Source organism: Schistocerca americana, chromosome 2 (assembly GCF_021461395.2).
Source record: "Schistocerca americana isolate TAMUIC-IGC-003095 chromosome 2, iqSchAmer2.1, whole genome shotgun sequence".
NCBI classification, from domain to species: Eukaryota; Metazoa; Arthropoda; class Insecta; order Orthoptera; family Acrididae; genus Schistocerca; species Schistocerca americana.
The window spans coordinates 567,157,329-567,164,145 of NC_060120.1; the positions used below are offsets into that span (position 1 = coordinate 567,157,329).

The window sequence follows — 6,817 nt, forward strand, 5'->3', positions numbered from 1 at the left end:
ACTCTGAAGTGTAGTGCAGCGTTCTATAAAAGTTACTCTGCTCGCCACAATAGTTTGTTTGATTTCCATTCATATGAAAAAATTGTTAATTTCCAGACATGATAATAAAATAACATTTTGTGTTAATTACATAAATATATTTATGTAATTCAGTTGTCAGTTGATAACAAAATCCTCAAAGGAATCCCCGACGACATGTCATTTGAGTACTGATGTAGCATGTCTACGGGTCCTAATATTTCAGTGAATCACAACATTATTTTTTTTTAATTTAGTACTTTAGTCTTATTTTGACCCAAAATGTTTCGTTGATCATCAGTATACTCCTCTCGTTCACTACGTCTCTACTCAGGATTGAGAAGAATATTCTACATTATAACTCACTTCTCAGAAACAAGATGACAGTTTTAACATTCTGCACTGATTTAGTGTTGGTGTACAAGTTTTGTCGGTTCATGGCAATTTCACGTGGACAGTTGACAATTTCGTAGCAAGACGCTACCAGACAAGCACTGTAGTTACCTATCAGTATTGTCATCTCGACTTGATAACTGTCAGCATAAATATTTTATGTTATTGCGTAGTCTAGAGTTAAGAGACAAAGCGAGAAACTTGGATTGTCAGTTAATAACAAAAAAGACAAAGATCACGATAACTGACAGAGGTGAGGCACTGTCAGCTACCGATGTTCAGTCAGAATATGAAGGTGTTGATCACATTGTGTACCTGGGCTGACTGTCTCAGAAACAGGGTGACTCTACACTAGAAATACGAAGTAGGATTTTTCTGGGCAGAGCTGTTGCGTCGAAGCTGACAGTGATTTGGAAAGAACTGGCACTAAATAGGCATAATAAATTCAGAATGCTAAATTTTCTGATGTTTCCGGTTTTCCGTTATCACACACAAACATGAACAATAACTGAAGGCGACAGGAAGATAATTGATGCTTTTGAGATATGGACATATGGAAGGTTGCTGATGGACAAACGGTCCAATAAATCAATCCTTCAGGACTCGGGCTGCAGTATTTTTTCCGGCGAATCACATAATGCGACGATTGAAGTATAACTTGGAAAAGATGAACATCCAAGGCAATGCCGAGGGGAAATGACTGCAAGGAAGACCACTGAGATGATGGATAGAGCAGATGAAGGAGAATACTCACCAAATATGGGGCCAGCTTCTTCGAGATGCAGAAGACGGGGACAAATGGAGGCAGACAGTGAAGAGGCTTGTATGATGGGTCACCAATTTTCAAGTATGAAAAATGGAGACAGACTGTTAAGAGGCTTGTATGCTGAGTGACGAGTTTTCAACTATGAAAGACAGAGTGTTGATGATGATGATGACATACGAAGTGAAGCGATTAGCTGTAATGATTAAGAAATAATCGTTGTGTTGTTGAATTTCAATTTTCATTTTAGCTTGTACTCTTCTTTTTCCGGCTACTCATATATTGGTCTGATGAATTTTAGTTTTCTCAATGTACTGGGAGAGGCTAATGATATGATAGATCCATGCACCACATGTATTTCAGAGATAATGATGATCATGATGTGCTACATCCATGCACTACATACATAACAGAGGTGTTTTGTACATTCTAGTTACCACGGTTAGCTTTAATAACAGGAAGCGCAGTGGTTTCGACAATAATAACTCTTGGTAACAGCTGACGGACCAACGGCCTTGCCGCAGTGGTAACACCGGTTCCCGTCGGATCACCGAAGTTAAGCGCTGTCGGGTTGGGCTAGCACTTGGATGGGTGACCATCCGGTCTGCTGAGCGCTGTTGGCCAGCGGGGTGCACTCAGCCCTTGTGAGGCAAACTGAGGAGCTACTTGATTCAGAAGCAGCGGCTCCGGTCTCGAAAACTGACATACGGCCGGGAGAGTGGTATGGCTGTGAGCACTATGGGACTTTACTTCTGAGGTCATCAGTCCCCTAGAACTTAGAACTACTTACACCAAACAAACCTAAGGACAACACACACATCCATGCCCGAGGCAGGATTCGAACCTGCGACCGTAGCTGTCGCGCGGTTCCAGACTGTAGCGCCTAGAACCGCTCGGCCACCCCGGCCTGCGGAGAGCGGTATGCTGACCACATTCCCCTCCATAGCCGCATACAGTGACGCCTATGGTTGAGGATGACACGGTGGCCGGTTGGTACCGTTGGGCCTTCGTGGCCTGTTCGGGAGGTGTTTGGTTTTATAGTTTTAACGGTTGACGGACATTTGTGATAGTGAAAGAGCTAGTTGCGTTGGTCGCCATATAATATGATGTCCCACTAACGCTACACAATTCCAGCATTCCACCAATTCGGTTTTACCAAGAGTTCTCTATGGCACTGGCCGCTTTCCTAGCCTGCATTTATCGTGAACCTCTCACCCAGCACGAAGTTCCAAGTGACTGGAAAAAAGCACTGATGACTCTTGTATATAAGAAGGATAAAAGAACGGATCCGCAAAATTACAGCTCAATATTCCTAGCTACGGTTTGCTGCAGAATCCTAGAACGTATTCTCAGTTCGAATATACTAAACTCTCTTGAGACTGAGAAGCTTATCTCCATGAACTATCATGGTTTTGGAAAGCATCGCTGGCGCGAAACTCAGCTTGCCCTTATCTCACGTGATGTACCGCGAACTATGGATGAAAGGCAATAGGCAGATTCCATATTTCTGGAAATGTATTTGATATGGTGCCCCATTACAGGGTGTTAACGAAGGTACGAACATACGGAATAAGTTCACAGATACGGGAGTGGCCGAAGACTTCTTAAGTAATAGAACCCAGAATGTTGTCCTCGACGGCGAGTGTTCATCAGAGGCAAGGGTATCGTCAGGAGTGCCCCAGGGAAGTGTGGTAGGACCACTGTTGTTCTCTAGATACACATAAATGATTCGGCGGACAGAGTGGGCAGCAATCTGCGGTTGTTTGCTGATCTTGCTGTGGTGTACGGTAAGGTGTCGGAGTTGAATGAGTATAGGAAGATACAAGATGACTTACACAAAATTTCTAGTTGGTGTGATCAATGGCAGCTAGCTCTGAGTGTGTAAAAATGTCAGATAATGGGGATGAGTAGGAAGAACAAACCTGTAAAACTCGGACACAGTATTACTAGCGTCCCGGTTGACACAGTAAAGTCGTTTAAATATCTAGACGTAACTGTATAAAGCGATGTGAAATGGAACGAGCATGTGAGAACTGTGGCAGGGAAGGTGAATGGTCGACTTCGGTTCTTTGGTAGAATTTTAGGTAAGAGCGGTCGACATACTAAGGATTCCGCCTGTAGGACGCTGATGCGACCTATTCTTGAGTACTGCTCGAATGTTTGAGATCCGTACCAAGGCAGGCTCCTAGATTTGCTACCAGGTTCAGACAATATGTACGTGTTACAGAGATGCTTCGGGAACTCACATGGGAATCCGTGGAGGGAATGCGACGTTATTTCGAGAAACATTGTTGAGAAAATTGGATTTGAAGCTGACTGCCTCATGATTTTACCGCCGCCAACATACATAGCGCGTAAGGACCACGAAGATAAGATATGAGAAATAAGGGCTCATGAGGAGAAATGTAGATAGTCGTTTTTCCATCGCTCTATTTGCTAGTGGAACTGGAACGGAAATAACTAGTAGTGGTACAGGGTACCCTCCGCCACGTACCGTACGGCGGCTTGCAGAGTATCTACGTAGATGTAGATGTCGCCTACCAACAGGACACTACAACTTGTCACACAGCTCACAGTGTAGGTGTACGGTTCGGAGAGCCAAAGGACGAGTTTACCGTGCTCCCTCCGTCAACAAACTCTCCAGATTTAAACCCAGTCGAGAACCTACAGGAAAACCTGGATCAGATTGTTCACGCCGTGCATCATCAGCCGAGAAGCATAGTGCAGCTGGCCACGCCACTGGAGTCGACAGGCCTCCACATCCCTGTCGGTATCTTCCACATCACACACTCTCTTTCTGCATGTCTATCAGCGGTCCATGCTACAAACAGGCTTTTGAGACGTGGTCACATTAAGGTATTCTGGACAATATATAACACATGATTGTTTCCATGACTGCTAAGTGAAATTTTCCAAGTGTATAATTGGTCTTGTCCTTACTTGTCGTTTTAGCGCTGTCATGTTTTCTGTAATTCTATCATCCTTGCCTCGTTCGGTTAATTTTAGTGCTAGGGCAAAATATCCCACTAGCTGCTGCTACTAATGAGCTGCAAGATGCAGCAAAATACACAGGGTTGTCCATTGATAGTGACGGGGCCAAATATCTCATGAAATAAGCATCAAACGAAAAAATTACAAAGAACGAAACGTGTCTATCTTGAAGGGGGAAACCAGATGGCGCTATGGCTGGCCCGCTAGATGGAACTGCTATAGGTCAAACGGATATCAACTGCGTTTTTTTCAAATAGGAACTCCCATTTTTTGTTACATATTCGTGTAGTACGTAAGGAAATATGAATGTTTTAGTTGGATCACTTTTTTCGCTTTGTGATATATGGCGCTGTAATAGTCGCAGTTTAAGTACGTGGTATCACGTAACATTCCGCCAGTGCGGACGGTATTTGCTTCGTGATACATTACCCGCGTTAAAATGGACCGTTTACCAATTGCGGAAAAGGTCGATATCGTGTTAATGTATGGCCATTGCGATCAAAATGCCCGACGGGCGTGTGTTATATATGTTGCTCGGTATCCTGGACATCATCCAAGTGTCCGGACCGTTCGCAGGATAGTTACGTTATTTAAGGAAACAGGAAGTGTTCAGCCACATGTGAAACGTCAACCACGACCTGCAACAAATGATGATGCACAAGTAGGTGTTTTAGCTGCTGTCGCGGCTAATCCGCACCGCGAGAATGGGGAATCTCAAAAACGTTGGTGTTGAGAATGCTACATCAACATCGATTGCACCCGTACCATATTTCAGTGCACCAGGAACTGGATGGCGACGACTTTGAACGTCATGTACAGTTCTGCCACTGGGCACAAGAGAAATTACGGGACGATGACAGATTTTTTGCACGCGTTCTATTTAGTGACGAAGCGTCATTCACCAACAGCGGTAACGTAAACCGGCATAATATGCACTATTGAGCAACGGAAAATCCACGATGGCTGCGACAAATGGAACATCAGCCACCTTCTCGTGTTAATGTATGGTGCGGCATTATGGGAGGATGGATAATTCGCCCCCATTTTATCGATGGTAATCTAAATGGTGCAATGTATGCTGATTTCCTACGTAATGTTCTACCGATGTTATTACAAGATGTTTTACTGCATAACAGAATGCCGATGTACTTCCAACATGATGGATGTCCGGCACATAGCTCGCGTGCGTTGGAAGCGGTATTGAGTAGCATATTTCATGACAGGTGGATTGGTCGTCGAAGCACCATACCATGGCCCGCACGTTCACCGGATCTGACGTCCCCGGATTTCTTTCTGTGGGGAAAGTTGAAGGATATTTGCTGTCGTGATTCATCGACAACTCCTGAGAACATGCGTCAGCGCATTGTCAATGCATGTGCGAACATTACGAAAGGCGAACTACTCGCTGTTGAGAGGAAAGTCGTTCCACGTATTGCCAAATGCATTGAGGTTGACGGACATCATTTTGAGCATTTATTGCATTAATGTGGTATTTTCAGGTAATCACGCTGTAACAGCATGCGTTCTCAGAAATAATATGTTTACAAATGTACATGTATCACATTGGAACAACCGAAATAAATTGTTCAAACGTACCTTCGTTCTGTATTTTAATTTTAAAAAACCTACCTGTTACCAACTGTTCGTCTAAAATTGTGAGCCATATGTTTGTGACTATTACAGCGCCATCTATCACAAAGCAAAAAAAGTGGTTCAACTAAAACATTCATATTTCTTTACGTACTACACGAATATATAATAAAAAATGGGGGTTCCTATTTTAAAAAACGCAGTTGATATCCGTGTGACCTATAGCAGCGCCATCTAGCGGGCCAGCCATAGCGCCATCTGGTTTCCTCCTTCATGCTAGACAAGTTTCGCTCTTTGTATTTTTTTCGTTTGACGCTTATTTCGTGAGATATTTGGCCCGGTCAGGATCAATGGACCACCCTGTATAATTGACCAACTCTTTACCTGCCACAAATAGGGCTCCACCGTCAGTCTTTCCTCTTCTTCCATTATGGAACGCGAAAATTTCAGCATTATCAGATCGAACACTTGGTTCATCAGTCACACTAGCTGACACAGTGATTGAGATGTGTTCCAAGTGGCTTCGTCATCACCAGATCGTATCAACTTGAAATGGCCTCCAGGAAAGTGCACATCCTGTGGTAGGTGGTCATGTCCGCCTACAGCAGCTCAGCACCACACTGCCACACTAGGTGGACGTGCTCCAGCCGGAGCAGCCTGGCAGTCAGATGTCTGCCATCTTCTTCTGTTTCCAGCCCAGAAGCAGCTGACACAGCTGCGACTGTCACACTCAGTACAAGTACTCTACCAGCTGTCCGTTCAGAATTCTAAATAGTAGCCACTGTTCCAGCACTCGTGGTTGGTGCTATATTTGCTTTCAGATCTTTCAGTTGTTATTAGTGTTTCGTGCATACGAGAGTATGTCAGATGGTCAAATGATGGTATATTTGCACGACTCTCCTGTATGAACGATTTCTTGAACGTGAAATTTAAAACTTCGGCTTTCGTTGTCCTAACTTCAACTGTCACACCAGAGTGGGCAACAAAAGACTGAATGGAAGCATTAGACCTGCTTAGCCGTTTTACATAGGATCAGAAATTTCTTGGACTCTCAGCCAGATC

The 6,817-nt window shown here is 44.0% G+C and overlaps 1 pseudogene; it reads left to right on the plus strand.

The window, feature by feature from the left end:
- The first annotated feature begins 1,679 nt into the window (after positions 1 to 1,679).
- Positions 1,680 to 1,797, plus strand: LOC124596772 (annotated as a pseudogene).
- The last annotated feature ends 5,020 nt before the right edge of the window (positions 1,798 to 6,817 follow it).